Here is a 20,095-nt window from a genome sequence, read left to right as displayed (position 1 = left end):
GTTTGATGTACAGATGGTTGAGAGAAATTCAAAATAATAATAATAGAAAAGGCAGCCAGAATGCATGGAGCATTTCCTATTTTATATTCACTACGCTAAGTTATTTATTCATTAATACATGCTTAGTGAGACAAATCTGGTTCTAGGTTTCACGTAGGATCGAGGAATGAATAGAACAGACAGGAGCTACATAAGGGTAAGGACTATCATCAGCCTCTGTTTTACACACAAGAGAATTGAGCCTCAGAAGTATTTAAGAAACTTACCCAGCATCAGAAGGCAAGGAAGTCATGAAGCTAAGACTTCTCTATTAACTTTAAAACATGCTTCCATTCTATGTGTAGTGTGGGCTTACTTCCATTGTAGTCAAAGAGGACTTTTCATACTGTTTGGGTAAGAGAAGATTAGTACTTGCCAAATCTTAAGTCCTGATAGAAATTCTTATAAAATAAACTCCCAGGGGTTTATCAAAAAGGACTATTTTAGTCATTAAATCCAAGATTAAAAATCTGAAACAAATTGTATGCTATAGGGTAGTGAAATTTAGAACTACCATTCCTTCTCGATGGAACTCTTTAGTGCAGCTTATATTAATAGGTTTTCAAAGAAGGCCATCATCATGGGGTAAGAATGAGTAAGAATAGATATCTTAGTTTCAAGCTATAGTTCTGACATTAACTTGCTATTCTAATTTTTCAGGAAAATGTAATGAGTGCCTATTAAACATCAGGCACTGAAATAAATGCTGAGGATACAGTGGTGGAAAAGAAATATCCCTGACTTTATGTAACATATAATCTAATCATGGCAATAGACATTTCATATATAGTTGAAAAATGAGAATTACAAAGAATAAGAACGGGGTGTTTTAAAGAAAGATTAACTTGAAGGATTCATTGGGAAACCAAATTTGGACTGAGGCTTCAGAGGAAGGCCACGTGGAGGAAATGAATGTTAAGCTGAAACCTTAGGGGCTAGTAGGATTGACACAGGCAAAAAGCCTTCTAGGAAGACACAAAACCCCCAAAGACTCAGTACTGGGAAATTGGTTGGCATGTGTTAGAAACAGAGATAAAGCCAGTGTGAGCAGGGTCAAGGTGAATGGGACTGGGATGGGATTTGAGGCAAGTGATATGGCGGAACTAAATGGAATCAAATCACCAAGTCCTTACTGAAAAGTTTATATTCAGGCTGTCGGAAAGCGTGGACATAAAGCCACTTTTGTGAGGCTTTCAGTTCCTATCAACAGTAAAGTGAGATAGTGAGGTTGGACGATATGTGAGATCACCTCCAGCCACTACATTCCATAAGGCTACATTATTTAACTCAATTCAACACTATGTAATCAACTATAATATGCCAAGTCCTGTGCTGGGGATACCAATACTGGTATGGCAAGGTGGTAGCCCAGAGTCTATTTCCAAGGTGCCTGGAATCTATTGAGGAAAAAGAAAAGAAGATGAGAGCAGGTAGCTATAACACAGTATAAAAAATGGTATCCCAGAGGAATGCATATTGCATAAGAGCACAGTAGAAGGAATACTTGTATTATTTGTATTGTTTACTTATAAAATCTTACATAGAAGAATTATTTTAGGATTTCATATGATTGGCATAGCTTGACTAAGAAGCTCTCCATAAAGTCCTCTTCTGGGAACATTGGTTTGTCTTGGTGCTTAGCGTTCCTTCGATTAATTTGGATTTAATCATTGCCATCAGAAGCCTCTTGCTGAAGTGTAAACATAACACATTGATGCAATAGACGGTAACTCAGACATATTGGTTTCAATTTGTGAGTCAATTCAAATAATTTGGAAGAAGCTTCTTGGAATGTTGTTTGAAATTGGCATCTGGGGCCCCATTCAAACTTAATAAAAGGAATGGTAAGATCAGTCCCCATGTTTAGATGGGTAGGGACGGAGAGTACTATAGATTTGCCTTCTCTGCTTTAACTCACTGCTTAGTCTGGTGTGTGACATTGTTATCCCTGAATGCATGAAATGTAGGTTTTAGTCAGTTATTTTCTGCATGGGTGTTTTTATTTATTTTGTTTTTACTTTTTACTTGCATAGTTAAATTCTTCAGGAGAAAAGGCTTTCAAAGAATGAAAGACAGGGTGGATCTGTGTGACTAGGGGAAAACCCAGATCTCCACTTGATGTCACAGCAGAAGCCTGGGCAGCCACAGTCTTGTCACACATAGGGTGTGTGAGGTTGAGAAGGATGAGGGATGAGGAAATGGTATGCAGGACACTTCGGAATCATGCTTTGCCTTCTGCATCACCATCTGCCAAAGTTGTACTCATAGAATATCAGTTTGTGCCACCTAAAATGAAATGAAAGATTCCTGGTAGTATCATGAAGGAAGGTACCATTGATGTCACAGGCAGTTTTGTTCTGATTCCATTTCTGCATCCTGTAGAAACATTTAAAAGTAGCCATTGAGTAAGCAAACCTGAGGAGAAAGGGCAAAAGAGAATGATGCCAGAAAGCCCAGAGCAATGTTTCCAGAGTTTTATCGCTTCAATAAGAGATGAGCTGTCCTAGGAATAACTAATACATTCTGACACTTTCCCCTGTTGCACATGTTAATTTTGTGTGTGGTATTGTTTTGCACAAAATAATTACATTTGATTGATAACTTCCATGCCACATTTTAACTTAATTGGAAACAGCCCAATATACACCTAAAAGAAGAAAAAGAATGCAGAAAACATGCAAGAGGAAAATATTCTCTCTCTTTGTAGTGTTCAGCCACATTCGCGTGTTTAAAAAGACCTTACTTCTTCCTGTAATAGGCATTATATCCTTACATAGATCAATATTTTTTTTATCAAATAACAATTTACTATAGGCTTAAGGAAGAACAACTTTTCATGTAGTTCATATTAAGATAAGATGATATTTTATAACACAGTATTAAACATATTTATGGATTTTTGTAAGCAAAATATTATTCCCAGTGAAAATAATCTTCTAATTGATAATATTAGTAAATATAGAAAAAAAGGATTGGAAAAATAAAATTGCTTGTGCTTTTAGAACAATTTGAAAGACTGTTTCATTTTGAAAAACAACAGAACTATCTTCATTCATACTTAATTATCCTTAATTTGTTGGAATATTTTCTGTGAAAAATAACAATACAGGAGCGTAAACAGCCTCATGTTCATATTCATAAGGTCATATTGTAAGAAATTATTTTCTGCTTTATTGCGGATGTAACAATTAATAACATTAAACATATTCCGACAATTTTCCTGAAACAATGAGTCACAGACGCTTCACTTCCTGCAAAATTATTATGCAAATAGTTAAAATATTGAAATGAACCTAAGAATTGATACTCTAACAGATCAGTCCTGTTATAATTTGTTGACAATGAGTAATCTATTTGAGACAAAGTGAAAGCAGCTGTAGAAGAAAACTTAATAGAAAAATTACGCCTACGGAACATTTAAATGTAGGTGCTGAATAAATTATCTATACATTAAAAGGTTCATATATTTCAAAGAAATGATGAAAAGTTTGAAAAAAAATCTGAGAAAATTTAACAAAAAGCAATAGAATTCTAAATGTGATCAAAACTACAGGAGAACTCTATTAAATGTATAACCTTGTTGCACACAAATTACTCTTTTCAGAGTCTGTTCTTTTATTGGATTGCTCTGCCATTTTATGGAATATATTTTAATGTTGTACAAAGAAAATGAATTTCACGGATTTGATTTAACAGTTTAGTTTCTTCATGTTACTCTCTTGTGCTACGATGAAAGTTTGCTCTTTTATTCAGTTATCTACTCCATTATAGGTTTGACAAGCTCTCAGAGAGAAAGAGAGAGAGAGAGAGTATGTGTGTTAGAGCTTGGGCTAGAAACTATGTATTATTCAAGTAGAGTCTTATTTTATCAGGAATGTTCAGCGCATGCTCCCTAAAACGGCATCTGATCGATGAAAGTTAGATTCAGCAAATCATTTGACCTGCACGCTGACAAATGACTAGCTTAGGAAGCTTTCCAGGGCTTGTGGAATATTGCCGACTAGACCAGAGAGCTGATTTGTGGAAACTATCTTCTTCTTTTTAAATTATCTTCATTGATTTTGATTCTCTTGAAATTTGGTTTATTTTGAAGCAAACGTTATTTGGGAGTATATACTATTTCTGGAAAGGGGCCTTTTAATAGAAAAGCAATGTGATGATATAAGTACATTAACAAACAGTCATTATAGTTATATTTTAGGAATCCAATGTTTTATGATTATCATGGCCATTATTAATATTATTACTTTAGAAGAGGCATGATATTACAAGGCCACTGAACTCAAAAGACAGTGAATGATTTGCCTTACTCCTATAATCTTGGGGCAACTCTACACTAGCAAAACATAGTCTAGATAAAGTGGATTTTGATACTAAATAACCGTCTGCCATAGCCCTATTCTTATCTTGGGATTCCATTGGAAAGAAGACCAAAGTCAAAGATTAATGGGAAAAAATAGGGCAAAGGCAACTGACAGTTTGTCTGTATGTCCATTCTTAACTCTGCCTCACGTTTTGGAATCTACCTTTTATAATGATACTGCCCTTCCACCTCAACTATGTCCACAATCATGTCGATATTCAACTTTGCCATCCTTTAGGAAAAATTAAATGTTCCAAACAAACAGACAAATAAAAGTACTGTATCAGTTGCTGAATTTAGTGAACCAGAAGAGATCCTACAGACCATCAAGTGTAAAACCTTCATTTCACCCATGAGGAAACCAGGACTCAGAAATTATTAGTGAACTTACCCAAGGTCACTGAGCTAGCTGATAGCAAAATCAAGCTCAAATCTAACAGTTCACCATGTTGCATTCCATTCTGGAAAGTCACCAGGAAGAGATATCTGCATGACAATAAGATTAGAGGATAACTGAAAGTTATTGTTTGATTTACAATCTAGATCTAGTTAGAATTTAGAAAAAGATGTATTGGAAAAGAAAAAAATATTTGTAGTTTTATACTTTTTTTTTTCTGGTTTATCCTCACCCTTCTGTCATAGAGACAGAGGAATGATAAGACTGAATTTCCTTTCCTGCGTTGCAAATGATTTATAAACTGACAGAGTATCAATAATAATCTAAGAATTATCCTATGTATTTAAAAAAATCAATTCAATTAGACCATTCAAAATGTATTTAAAAAAATAAATGCTTTTGTTAGTAGCAAACTTTGGATAACAATTACCTTCTACATTAACCTAGGCTACTTTTGACCATATCAATAATATCTTGGCACAGACCAGGCATTTGATGATAGACCAGACAACCAAATTATTTTCCTAATTACATAGAAAATATAAAACAGAGTTGAAACCAAATCATTTATCTTCGAACCCATAAGCTGGTAGGGGAAAAATATGAAGAAAATGATTACCCTAGTTAATTAAACGTGGCTGTGAAGTAGAGACTTAAGATAAAGCGGCAATTTAAGAATATCCTACCTGCAGAATCATGAGTAGGACCTATGTGGAAGGTATGTTAGGAGGAAGGAAGTGTTGAGTACAGCCTTTGGTGAAAATGATAGTAAAAAAAAGTTGTGAATTATAAGTAGATATTTTAAAGTCCAAAACTTATTTGACAGGCAAGAAAGTAAGAAAAACACAAATACAGGAAAATGAAATGCTTTGTTATGTTCACACTAATTTTAAGGGAAATCACTTAATTATTTAAAGTTCAAATAATTATACTTGGCTTCTGAAAGAAGTATGAATGGTTGAGTTTTGGATGTTAACAGGTTAACACCTATGACATTAGTTTATCTATTTGGGGCCTTGCTTCTGCCTGTGGTTACACTAAGTAACATTACTATTAGTAAACCCAGATTGATTCAGGTTTTTATCTGGCAGCCATGCATATCATACAATTTTAGTTTTATTATTTTTACTTATGCAACTGTAATGAAACCTAGGAAAAATATGGAAGTTATTTCAGGCATGAAGCAGGCATTTTATGAAGATTTTTGAAGGAGGGAAAAAAAAAAGAAGAATGTATTTCTAATCCGTGCGTTTCAAAGCTGCCACTACGGTATTCTGAATTGTCTTGTAATTAATTCTCTCTGTTTCATATGATTCTGAGACTAGTCATTTGGAGAAAATATGTAGAACTCAGTTGTCTGGCCTTTCTGAATCTATTTTTCACAGTTGCAAAGTACTGGTCAAACAAATTAAATTACCGCAGCAGTATGTAACTAATTTTATGTAAATTAAGGTGTTAATGTTCTGAATCACATTCCTGAAAATGGTCTGTTTTCTCTTGCAGCTTTTCTTCATTAATGATGCTATGAATAGTCAAATCGAAAAATTAATTCCTACAAGACTAAGTGGATAAATTGTCACCCTTTGACCCCTCAAAGAATTAGATCTAAATATAGTTTTATGGTCAGCCCACTCTACACTTGTCAGTAGCCTGACCAAATAAATCAACATTTTAAACTTAATGCAACTAGGGGTGAGATTATGTGAAATAAATTCCATCTTGTTTATATAGAGTGAGATCTTTTAGAGCTAATGGTCAAATTGTGTGATGCAGAATTAGTGTCAAGATTAGACCTTTATGGGCCGTCTTTCTGCTCCTAGTAAAAGGTACCATCTTGCCCTAGCATCTTTTCTCTGTTTAAACTTTACAGTCTCCACTTCAAAAATGATCCATATGAAGTCATGGAATATCAGTTAAATAAAATATTTATAATAGGAAATACCTAAGACAAATTGAAAGTCAGAAGAGTAAATTCATCATCTATCGAAATACTTTCCAAAGCATATAAAGAAAATCAAGAGGTTTTCTAATTACTTGGCAAACTCACATAACCCATTGATTGAATTAAAACTGTTTAGTAGAGGCAAACAGCTAAATTATTTATCTGTTGGGATTTTTATCTAGGATAATAAATGTTTGTCCACTTCCTGAAGTGCAGTGCATACAGATAACAATGCAGCACAGGTTTCCAGAAAGGTAACTGCGTCATAAGTATTGTTTCTATGATAAACGGCAGCTTGAATTTCACAAGAAATGGCTTTCCCAAGTAATTCACCATAATTGGGACCGAACTATGACCTTTCCAGGTGCCAAAAGATACTTTTTAATTTTAAAAAAATCATACATATTTTTACATCTCTTTGCAAAATTTTCCTAACAGCCATTTGATCAATCTTTTTAGAACTTCCAATAGATAAATGACCTATAGATAACCCAAAACTACCAATCATTCATTCAGATAGAATGAAAAATAGTCTCTTATTTTCCATTTTCATTTTGATCTTTAAATCCATTCCTGAAACTGACAAATTTAATATGTGGAATAACAAAGGACATACTACCAATTTTAAAGAAGCGTCTCAAAACCAATAGTGGACTTCTTTAAGCAGTTAATATGATGAGTTCTAAACTGTGATCCCACTCAGGCATCCATAGCTGAAGTGTTTACTGCCATTAACAAACATATCCAGGTTATGTAACTGGCCAGATCAAAGGTAGCCGGAGAACTACAGTGAATTGAGAGGTAACTGAAGGGAGACAACATTGATGTCTCCAAACCAGGCTGACCTGGTAATTTTACATTTAATACGGCCTGAAGAGCTGGACCCAGCCTGTCTCCTGAGCCCAGGAAAAACCTAACTTGAGGAAAGAAGGAAAGGACCCACTAGTATCCTGAATGGATCCTGGGACAGAAGAAGGACATTGGTTTCAAACTAAGGAAATCGGAATAAAGTGTGAGATATTTGTTGGATATTCATGGAGTAATGCCCTTGAGAGAAAAAAAAGCATGGGAGTTGTCAGAATTAGAAAGAGAAAGGGGCGCCTGGGTGGCTCAGTCGGTTGAGCGTCCGACTTCAGCTCAGGTCACAATCTCGCGGTCTGTGAGTTCGAGCCCCGCGTCGGGCTCTGGGCTGATGGCTCGGAGCCTGGAGCCTGCTTCTGATTCTGTGTTTCCCTCTCTCTCTGCCCCTCCCCCGTTCATGCTCTGTCTCTCTCTCTCTGTCTCAAAAATAAATGTTAAAAAAAAAATTAAAAAAAAAAAAAAGAGAAAGAGAACCATGTAGAGTCAAGGTTGTATTATTATTTTTCAGCTATGTAACTCATGCCTATGTAATAACCTGTGAGCATCAGCATATATTATTCCAAATACTCACTTAAAATTTTAAAATAATTAAAGTCCTTCGAATGAAGTAAATCACAGTGAATTGTCCAACTTCCTATTGCTGTATTAGAAAGTTCCTGGACTTTTTTCAAAGCCAGCTGCACTGGGGCTGGAAGGGCATCAGAGGAACTCACCCAGGGAGATCCATGGAAAGGCATTCAGCTCCCAGCTCACAAACCAGGCCTGGGTTCTAACTGTCAATCTCCAAGCACTTTTCATACATTACGTATAATACCCTTTAAGACATGTTGGCTGAGGACTCTTTTTAAAATATATATATGTATTTATTTCCTTTAAATCAATAATGCCTTTCTAGCACTCAGTACTAATATACCTTATGCTTCCATAATACCTCTTTTAAATAATATGTTCAAAATACATTAATTCATCCTTTGACCCATAGGAAGTAGATTTGATTATATTTCTTCATATACCTCACATTACCTAGAATAATGCCTTGACTAGAAGCATCTTTTTCTAGTGATAAAGACACGGGATACAAAATCAAAAGAAGCCGTATTGAGTCCTGGCACCAAGCCACACCGGGATAAATTTGGGCAAATCATTTAACATCCAAGAGCCTGCTTACTCATCTTATAGTTCTGAGAAATTAAGTGAAAAATAAATATGAAGGCATTTGTAAATTATTAGTGAATTAGTAAAGTTAATTCATTTATCTATTCAAAAAGAATCATAGTACTAATGTGTGCCAGCCATGTGCTAGGTGCTGGGGATACATCATAAACAAGTGTTGGTTCCTCCTTCTAAGGAACTCATGGTTTAGTTGAGCAAATAGACATTATACAAGTAATAATAGGCATGATGATGGTTGTGACAAGAGGTCCAGAGTACATGGGCCCATCTATGTGGCTGGAGAACAAGCTTACTGAAGGTGAAAAATCAGCTTATGGTAGCTACTCAAATTCAGGTCATAAATAAATGATAAGGCTAGGTGAAGGTAAAAACCCGTTTTTTTTTTAATTTAATGTTTACTTATTTATTTTGAGAGAGAGAGGAGGAGCAGAGAGAGAGGGGGGGAGAGAATCCCAAGCAGGCTTTGTGCTGTCAGCTCAGGGCTGGATTCCGTGAACCGTGAGATCTGACCTAAGCCAAAGCCAAGAGTCGGACACTTAAACTGAGTGAGCCACCCAGGTACCCCAACCCTGTTATTTTATTTTTAATTTTATTTATTTATTTTTGATAGAGAGAGAGAGAGACTTGGGAAGGAGAAGAAAGAGAGCAAAAGAAAGAATCCCAAGCAGGCTCTGCGCTGTCAGCACAGAACCCAATGCAGGGCTTGATCTCACGAACTGTGAGATCATGACCTGAGCTCAAACCAAAAGTGTGACACTTAACTGAGTGAGCCACCCAGGTGTCCCAAACCTGTTTTTTTTTTTAAGGCCAAGCAGAAATGTATTGAAAGAACTAAAAAGAGAACCTAGAAATTTAAATTCTTTGTCTGATAGTACAACCAGTAGGTTGTAGCTCCCAAAAATTTGATAAACTGGCGGGTAGAAATAAAGAATGAGATATCTGTTTGTAATGTAGCTCATGGGTGATGTCTGCTTTCAAAGGAGATAGTTAATCACATTATATTAGGCATTGTTGTCATATTCAACGCCCTTGAACTGCCCTTGTAGAAAGTTAGACTCTCTTCTAACAATGTCTATTTAGCACTTCATTTAAATTAAACACTCTAAATGGAAACCCAGTTCATCCTGAAAACTTCATTGTAGTGTACTTTGTTATAGGAAAGTCAAATTACATTAACTGAACAAAAAATATCATAACAACTTAATACAAATGTTAAGATGGAAGAGCAAAGAAGAAATCAAGGATCACTGAGCCCCTCCTGTGCTCCGGGTGATGTGTGGGTATGCTTTCACGTGTATTACTTGCCTTAATCTTGTTTAAAAGGTGCGTTTCTCAGCCAGAGTGATAAGTCATGACTTTGAAATGATGTCATGAGAATGGCACACTTTACCACCGTCCTCTTTTTTTTAAGTTTATTTTTATTTTGAGAGAGAGAGAGAGGGTGCGTGCAAGTGGGGAAGGGGCAGAGAGAGAGAGGGAAAGGGAGAGAATCCCAGGTAGGCTCTTCACCAGCAGTGCAGAACCTGATGGGGGGGCTCGAACTCACGAACCATGAGATCATGATCTGAGCCGAAGTCAGACGCTTAACCAATTGAGCCACCTGGGCATCCCAGTTTTTCTAAAAACAAAACAAAACAAAAACCACAGTTATAAGGCCATCAGATAAATTTCAGTAGAGGGGCATCCTACAAAATATCTGACCGGTGTACCTCAAAACTGTCAAGGTTATAACAAACAAGGAAATGCTGAGAAACTGTTGTGGTCAAATGAAACATAAGGAAACATGTAGACTAGATGTAATGTGGTATCCTGGATGGGATCCTGGGACAGAAGAAGGTCATTGGTTTCAAACTAAGGAAATCTGAATAAAGTGTGGACTCTAGTTAGTAATAACATACCAGTAGTGGTTCATTAATTGTAACAAACATACCATACAAATGTGAGATATTAATAATAGGGGAAATTAGGTTTAGATTATAAGGGAATTCTGTACTATCTTTGTAATTTCTCTATAAATATAAAACTGTTCTAAATAAATTTCATTCTAAAAAATGTACGTTTTATTAATCTCATTTTACAAACGAGGAAAATTTAAGTGATTTCTCTAACATTACATAGCTAGTAAGACATTAATTTCAGCTTGGTGGCATGCAGGACGAAGAGTTGGCATTTTCCACGAGAGAAAAGCAGCAGCAGCTCTTACAGAAAGTCCTGGCAGCCACTGACCTGGATGCTGAGGAAGAGGTGGTGGCAGGAGAATTTGGTTCCAAATCCAGCCAGGTATCTCGGCACTGTGGCACAATGAGCTCTGTATCTGGGACCGACCACCCCGTGTACATGGAATTCTGCTCTTCATGGGGCAAGACCCACGAAGCATGTGTACCCACTCTTCAAGCGATTCAGGAAATGATGTCCACAGGGTCACACAGGTCAAGCCTGGGTGCTCAGCACCAAAGCTGGATAGGAATTTTCCACATCATTTTCTTTCCTATAGCATTGACCAAAGTGATCTAGGTGCAGTGTTTGTTAACTGTGTTGAAGAAAATGCATCGAGGGGCGCCTGGGTGGCTCAGTTGGTTAAGCGTCCAACTTCGGCTCAGGTCATGATCTCACAGTTTGTGGGTTCAAGCCCCACGTTGGGCTCTGTGCTGATGGCTCGGAGCCTGGAGCCTGCTTCAGATTCTGTGTCTCGCTCTCTCTCTGCCCCTCTCCTGCTTGTGCTCTGTCTCTCTCTGTCTCAAAAATAAATAAAACATTTAAAAAAAATTTTTTTTTAAAAAAGAAAATGCATCGAGAGCTTGGTTCTGTCTTTGTGAATCATCCAGGGCTTTTTCAAAAAGTTCGGAGACTATATTTTGGGGGCTCTTTTTTTCTGGGCCATTTTTCAATCTTGGGGAGTGGTCATTCCTGTACATAAATATTTGTAATATTTAAGGTGTATTTATGTTAATGCTCTGAATAAACAGAAATGGAACTTTTTAAAAAAAATCTTTTTTGAACATACATCTGCCTAAATCCAAATCCCCACACTCTGACCAGGGAATCTGGTTCTGGATCAAGGAAGTGTCGTTTACAACATCTTATATCATGTTTTATTTTTTTCACATTTTTAGCACGAGGAAGTATATAAAAACATTAGAAAAAGAATTCCAGTAGCTGTTTAACCAAATGTCATGCATCTCTGTTCAAGAGTTTACTAGTCACTTCCTTAAAATAAAGCCTATACCTGTGATAATAAATATGTGTTTTCTGCAGGTATTTAAACATAAATGGACACACCCACATATCCTTACAAAGAACACACACATACCCACTTGCATAAGAGAATAGCTACCTAAATGTATGATTTTAAGTTACTGTTAGTATTATTTTTTCCCCAATTAACATAGCAAACCAGAGGGAGTCACTCATTTGCCAAGTTCTGCTTAGTAAAGTATTGTTTGGACAGTCAAGTAATATATAAACTCCTGTTCTCTCATTGTTTAGGAAAGATATATTCAAAATTAATAAAAATTCATTATATCTATATACCATTCATTCATTCATCCATTTCTAAACCTAAATACCACCCAGTGTTCTCAAATTTAATCATCATCGTAGGTGATTCAGGTGATGTTACAGACCCAGGATTGTGCTATAGATGATTTAACAGACCAGAAGAGGCATGTCAGCAAAGGAGACAGCATGAAGAAAAGCCCAGAAACACAAAAGTGGAGAATCTTTGCCAGAATCAGCAACTAACTGGTAGATTATTTAAATGTTCAGATGTTGTAGAACTCTTAGAAAACAAAGGTCATTGCAGACAGTTTTATAACCTAAGTATTTTTGCCTCTTTAGGGCCGATAACCTGTCTCATATTTTAAACTGATACGTATTTGTTTATTTAACAATTCAAAATCTCAGGACATGTTTACTTTCTTAAGGAAAATGTCTGCTAATTTGGAAAAATCAGTTGTAACAAAATATATTGGTACTATCTATGAAATTGAGTTTTGTCAAAATGTGGTTAAGAGTTCATGCCCATGCTTGAATAAGTCTAGGGAATTGGTAATCTTATCAACATTTTATTTTTTAATTGTGATGGTGAATAATGAATTGTCAACCCTGAAAACTTTATAGTAGCTAAAGGGCCATCAATATTGCCGGATGCAAAGTTAAACCAACTTTTACAGATGAGAGATGCCTTTCGAATAGCTGTGATGAAATGTATTCCACCAGATGAATTTCTGTGATATGATTGCAAAATGAACCTCTCTCTCTCTCTTTTTTTAAACAGGCAAGGGAAGGGGGCAGTCAGTCTGAGATTTACACCTGATTTGTGTTATAGTAATCTTTGAAATTAAGAAGTGTATCCTTGCATTTCATTAAATTCTGGCTAATGAGATAACTGTCTTCCCAAGGAGGGAATGATAAAGTACTCAGGCCATAAAGCATAAATTAATACTGCAAGGTTAAACACTGGAACTAACTCATGTTTCAACAAAAGCCCCTACCAGCAGTTAAATTAACTGACATAAATACCATAAAATCTGTCTTTATTTTAGTTTCAGATGATGCTTCTTTTTACACCCCTGCTTTCAGTTTGTATAACTCATTTTTGCACATTATTGCATGCACCATTTGCCATTTAAAGAATCAGCTACAACGGGGAAAAAGATTTAAGGAATCAAATACTCCGAGAGGAAAAAGAAACTGGTGGGTCTGGGGGATATCATACTGAAGATTGTTAGTGGCGTTGAAAAATACTACAATAGACAACGGTAGTTCAAAGAAACAGTTAATTATGAGACGACCAGCCCAAAGAAATCTACTTTTTAAGCTTTTGATAGACATTTTGAAAAAAAAAATGCCGAAGAAAACCTGTGGTGATAATAGGTTTGATATATATTCTGGCAAAAATTATATCACATTAATGAGGTGGCTTAAAGGGCTCATGCATTTTGTAGGAGGCATTTCAATGTATTAGTATAATTAGCAGTGATGAGAAAACTGTTTGGAACTGAATTACCTCTCACGAGTTCATTTGAGCTATATGAAATTACACCATGCAAGAAGGAAAATTATGGAGCCATCCAGAGAGAGTTCATGCCTGATTTGATCATAGCCACTAATTGGATGATCATTTTCGTAAAGCTTTTCAAATGGTTGACAGTTTCTGCCTCTCATTTTTTTTTTTAATGGACGAGCTCTTTATTTCTTGTACTAAGCAACCAAACATAGGTTTGTTAGAGATTTGGGTGTTTCTACAGGGACCTTACAGGTGTAATTGTCACAATCTGAGCAACCTTTGTCCCTTAATTAGCTGCTTTTGGGGAACCCCTAATGAGAGTTGCTGTTCTTATTAACAATCTTAGAGAATACCTGATGAGTGAAGCTCTCCAAGCCTGATGTATGTCAGCAGCCACCATATGACAGCAATTTAATGAAGTTAAAATCTGACCCGGTTGGGATGGATCGAGGAGCATTTGGGTTGTACTGCTTTTGATTCTTCTGAGTGTGTGTGTGTGTGTGTGTGTGTGTGTGTGTGTGTGTTTAATGTGAAGTGGGTGCTCTGATAAAGGACAACAGAAAAGTAAAGGGTAGGGGGCAGAGAAAGGAAGCTTTATTTATGGATTTACTTTATGAACTCTATTCACAAGACAGCCAATAGCCAATATCAGAGGATAATTAAAATCATGCAATTAGCTTTCTATGTATAAAGTGCTTCGTATGAATAGCATAAAGCAGCAAAGTCTTAGTATTTGAAGGATAACTAAATATCTTACTTATTTTCTGCTTACCTTTTTATCTTCTCCCTACATCCTGTTTGAAACAATGTTTTCATTTTAGCCATACAAGATTTTCAAATGAGATTCAATCTCGTGGTGTTAAAATTTTTTTCATTGTACTTTTTTCAAATAACATGCATGACCTAGTAAATCGGAAAATAAAGTCATTATGGAATTGTGCCACTTGTTTTGTTGCTGAAAAGAAAAGAAACATTAGGTTAATGACTTTTCAATATGATTGTCAGGTTCTAATATTATGAGAGTCAGCTGAGATACAAAATAGCACTGATTTTTTTGTGTGTGTACTTATGTGTGTGTGCATGTGTATGCATATACCTGCATGCTCATGTTCAAATTCTAAAGTGTTTTTTCTCCTGGCCAAATATTCCAACTTCTACCCTCTTTATTTGGAAATATCACCTATTTACAGCTAATAGATATCACAGGACACTTGCTCATAAACACTACTTTTGGCAATATTTGCATATGTATATTTCATGCACAAATCAGAAGGTGAAATCAAAGTTTTAGTGAGTCTTCTGGCTCCTCCTTGGAATTTCTGTGCCTCTGACTTTCCTAGGTCTACAGAGAAGTTGTTAAATTTGGCCACTCAGATAGTTGAAACCAAACATCTTTTTAGTAGGAGCAGGATATTTTACAAGTGTGCTTGCCACACCGAGGGAGCAGAATTCTGAGGCATCTGAAATTGAAATGTCAAGAAATCAGAACTTAGAGATACTGTTATTCTTAGGTAAGTTAGTTAAATTATTTCAGAAAGGAAACATGTTCCTTAGTAATAAATAAATCCATTTTAACCTTTTTTTTTCAGTGCTAGAAGGGCTCATAGGGATTGATGAACAAATTGTTGGATTTACATACAAGACATATTTTCAATCTACAACCTGTTCCCCACTGACATGTATTTGTTCAGGATACCAAAATATAAAATAATCAACAAATTTCTGAGTGAAAAATCTAAAGGACATTAAAAAAATTATCTTTCTAATGGCTTTCCTTGAACTGTTGTTGTTGTTGGCTTTCTGGAAATTCTCTTTTCCTCAGCTTCTTACTATACCAACTCCCCATGGAAAGCTAAACTACCCTTTTGCGTATTTTCATTATCAGCTTACTGCTTTTTTTGAACTGGAATTTGGACCCCTGAGTTTCCTATGTTAGTTCCCCTCTTCCTTACATTTCTTCTTTCACAAGAAAATTGATGTCAATTTTCTGAGTTCTTGCCCTCATATTTGATTGATACTTCAGCTAACTATGGAATTCTAGGTATGAAATCATTTTCCTTCAGAACTCTGAATGCAGTGCGGAATTATCTTCTGCAATTCAGTGTTGCTGATGAGAAGTCTGGTGCTAGTTTGATTGTTACTCCTTTAGAAGTTACTACTTTTTTCCCCCAAGAGTATAAGGATACTATGTTTTCTTAGGCTCATGTATTTGAGAATTTGTTGTTGTTGTTGTTGTTGTTGTTGTTGTTGTTGTTGTTTTCTATATACTAGCACACATAAATGGAAAATCTGGCTGGACAAAATCCTTAGGATATAACATTTCCCACTCAAATCTGCAGCTTTACTTTGCAAGGTAGAAATCTGATACTAGTCACACTTGTATATTTTGGTAGGAAATTTATTTATTCTGCCTGCAAAATACTTGCATGGGTTTTTTCTAATCTCTGTGTTCAAATATTTTTCAATACATATATTTCTATTTAAATATATAATTCCATTGATTATTTCTGAGACATTAGTTGTTTATATATGCCTATGTATACAATATATTCAAATATTCTAAGCACAGGAAAGTGTTTTCAATCATACTCTTTGATTATTGTTATTCGAATCCTTATGCTTCCTCTTCAGGAACACCTGAGTGCTGACTTCCCCTCTGACCATCTCTCATGTGCATTCTTTTCTTCCTTACTATTTTCATCCCTTTGTTCTTTTCTTCTATATTTTAGGAAAGAATGTCAGCATTTTCTTTCTTTTTTCCCCCACATTGCTGTATGAGCTTCCACAGCAATAATTCTAATTGGCTCTTTATTAACTCTGGAACAGACTTGAATTTTTCTATTGTATGTTTTAATCTCCTTAGGCTTTCCCTTTTCTCACTTCTTATTTTATCCTGTTGCTGTGTGTATCAGATTCTTCTCTCCATAGGATGTTCTGTTTCTGTTTTGTAGGGGCCAAATAATCTTTAATCATATTGAGAATGGAAGAAAAGTTTAAATATTTTCCTTGGTTTCCTAAAAACTAATATTTTAGTAGTCAGTGGTATCTCCTCTTCACTTTTGTTTTCACAGTCCCTAAAGTGAATTTTTTCCTCAAATTAGTTTCCCACTACCTAATATAAAAATGTACGTGTATCTGCAGCCATTCTTTCTACATCACAGGTATTAATTTTATGAAATCTCCATTCCATTCCATTATATAAGGTACAACTCTAAACTTGTGCTCTGGAGCGAGTGTCTCTCGTGTGTTGATGTTTCTCTTCTGCCATCTTCACAGACCTTTTTTTTTCATGTTTGGTTTATTTTTGAGATAGAGTAGGAGCAGGAGACAGGTAGTGACAGAGGGAGACAGAGGATCTGAAGCGAGTTCTGCACTGACAACAAAGAGCCCGATGAAGGACTAGCACTCACAAGTCATGAGATCATGACCTGAGCTAGGCACCCCATTCACAGACGTTTTTAGAAGCATTGTCTGTCTTCCTAGTCTGTATTTCCTCAGCTACCTCAGCTTCCTGTCTCAGGAAGACTGCTGCCTCATATTTCCACCAAAATCACACTCATCCAAGAGAGTAACAGTGTCCGTGCTTCTAGTTCAGTGGCTCTTTTTCACTCCACATTTCATGTGACATCTCAGCAGAATTTGAAATATGATTGACTATTCCCTTTTTCTTGAAACACTTTTAACATATACCAGAGAATTATCTGCCTATCTTCTTCATCTTTTTATCTATTTAGGCCTTTGCTATTTTTATTATGGATTTCTATAAGTTTTACATATTATGGGTATTAGCATTTTGTCTGTGACAGAAAGCATTTTAGGGAAGAGGTATAGCAGGTCACATAAGTCAATATAATATGGGTACTTATTTAACAAACTGAGACGGAAGATACTGAAGGAAATTTTTTAAGAAAATAACTTTTTTCCACTTCAAAAGTATATAGTTCTCTGAACTTCATGGTCCTATAAAGTAAATCAAATGAATTATATGCACAGGCATTAATTTTTAGTGGCTCCTCTTGGGAAGATAAACCACTGTTTGGCAATTTATCATTTTATCATACTAATTATACTAGAAAATTTCCTTAACCATTTGCCTTTTTAAAAAAAATAGGTGGAGAAAATATTTGGCAAATGTAACCAGTTCATGAGAAATATGAATAAGTCTCCATATTGTTCTAATAAATATAGTTATTCAATTGTATCATCAGAAGGCAATACTGGAATAAAATCAAGGTTTTTAGGAAGATGAATTAGGGAGATTAATGTTGGGTAGGCAATCAGCAGTCTCTGCTATAAGAGCTATGCATGAACCTACTTATTCATTAGTACCGGTTTCACATAAGGTTGTCAAGTAGAGAAAGTTGGCATTCAGGCCCTCACACTCCCTGCCTACTCTGCTAAACTAACAACTTTCTGTGGCTCACTACTCTAGATGAGTTTTTATTTTTACTCAGTATGCACCAAAGCATGCATATTTTCTTCCTGCATTGTCTGAAATAAGCATAAGCAACCTTAGAGACCACAGGAGTAGAGAATAATTGTATTGATTTTTTTTTCCTTTCATAGTTCTCTTAGCTAAAACAAATACTTACAAAGTCATACATAAAAATTAGCAACATAATTATAACCCATGTAAAATGAACTATTTGTAAAGCATCATCATACACATCATATTCTCTTTCATGTTAATCTTGTGAAATAATAAATATTATTATAATCTCCATTTTAGAGATAAGACATTCAGAGATAGTGACATGCCAAAGGTGATGCACCTCATAAAAGGCAGGTACAAACAAGACTTGAAGCAAGATCCTCTGACTCCAAAGGCTGTGATCATTCCATTATAATATGCAGTCTCAACTGGCAGGAACTTAAAAAGGTAAAAATGTTATGAGAGAAATTAATGGTTGCCTATTCTATATCTGTTCTCCTCTTTTTTGTTAACAGATCCCTCATTATTTTCAGAGGAGTGAGGCACACAGCTCGAAGACTGCACTTCCCTTTGTCCCTTGCCAGTGAGAAGCAAGCGAAGTAATATAGAGAAATGCCAGGAAGGCTAACTCAGGTGGAAGATGTACTTCTTCAGGCCCCTTATTCCTTTTTCTTGCTGCCTGAAATTCTCCAGGCACCAGCCATCTTGATCCCTAAGGTAGACTTCATTATACAAACCACGTGCTAAATGGCAGATAAAAATATAGAGTCATCATAGCACCTCTGGTCTACCTACCTCAATTAACTTTCTTTTACTTACACACAACAAATTACAAATAGCATAAAATGGAGTTCTCTTGGTAATTTCTACTTCCTCTTTATCAAGACCTGGAAAAAGAAGAATAAGTCCTTTGGTTTCAGCCTTGATTATTTGGAGGTTTGTGTTACCTGTAACTGAAAAAAAAAATGAATTCATACAGATATATAGTACCTCATTAAATCAGAAAAAAAAATTCATGGATTATAGATGAGCAACATCTAGAATAATCTTCTGCAAAATGTTACCTAGGGCTAAATGTATTTTAGAAGCAGAAAACAGCTTTTTTGAGTAACAAATTAATAGAATTATGGAATTTAAAGTTTATTAGGAAAAGAATTGGATGCTTTGTGGTAATTATCCAGCATAGGGAGAGTTTATGTATAGCAGTTGTGCTGCCGGCAGAAAGCTGGTAGGTAGATTGACAGAAGAGTTATTTCAGAGCCAGGCTGCTGTGAATGTAGAAATAGCCTCAATCAGTTCATGCTCCTGAGACAAATGATGATTCCTTATTATGCTTGAACTATGATGAAATCAGTGAAGGCATCGTGGTAAGAAGAAAAACCATGGGGATGCTATTAAGAGTTTAGCAATTCTAGTTTGTGTGGGAATATGGATTCCACTTACCAAAAATAATAGCATATAGGGAAAGAAGACAGAAGTTACTGTCATTGTTTTGAATTGCTCCCAAGCTATTCCATTGTGTCATGAATTTCAAGTCAAATTTCATGTTTTTAGTCTTCATTTTATTAGTGTGATGTATGTGTAGTGCCACAATATTACTATAATGAAATAATATGATATTATGAGTTGTCTTCCCCAGATCTAAAGTAATGCTTGTAAAACATGTAGTGGAAATGCACATCAAAATGAGAGGTAGAGAAAGAGCATGAGGGAGAGAGATGGAGAGGGAGAGAGATTGCTTCTCTCCCGTTACATTCCTGGGTCATAGTGCAGTCTTGTATCAGTGCTCCTTTGCTCATAGGCCATCATTATTGTGTCCAGTTTTAATTTGTGGTATACCCCACCATAAATTAAGCTTGTTAATGCAGCGGTATACCAGT

At 35.7% G+C, this 20,095-nt stretch overlaps 1 long non-coding RNA gene across 2 annotated transcripts in view; it reads left to right on the top strand.

The window, feature by feature from the left end:
- LOC125909833 (uncharacterized) overlaps nucleotides 1-19,058 on the top strand; it is a 510,892-nt gene extending 491,834 nt beyond the window's left edge. For both annotated transcript variants that reach the window (XR_007453784.1, XR_007453785.1), the window contains exon 5: nucleotides 18,731-19,058. This is a non-coding gene — a long non-coding RNA (uncharacterized LOC125909833). The remainder of the gene's footprint in view (nucleotides 1-18,730) is intronic.
- Nucleotides 19,059-20,095: the final 1,037 nt, after the last annotated feature.

This window comes from Panthera uncia, assembly GCF_023721935.1.
Source record: "Panthera uncia isolate 11264 chromosome B3 unlocalized genomic scaffold, Puncia_PCG_1.0 HiC_scaffold_1, whole genome shotgun sequence".
Classification (NCBI taxonomy): Eukaryota; Metazoa; Chordata; class Mammalia; order Carnivora; family Felidae; genus Panthera; species Panthera uncia.
This window is presented reverse-complemented; position numbering and strand designations above follow the sequence as displayed.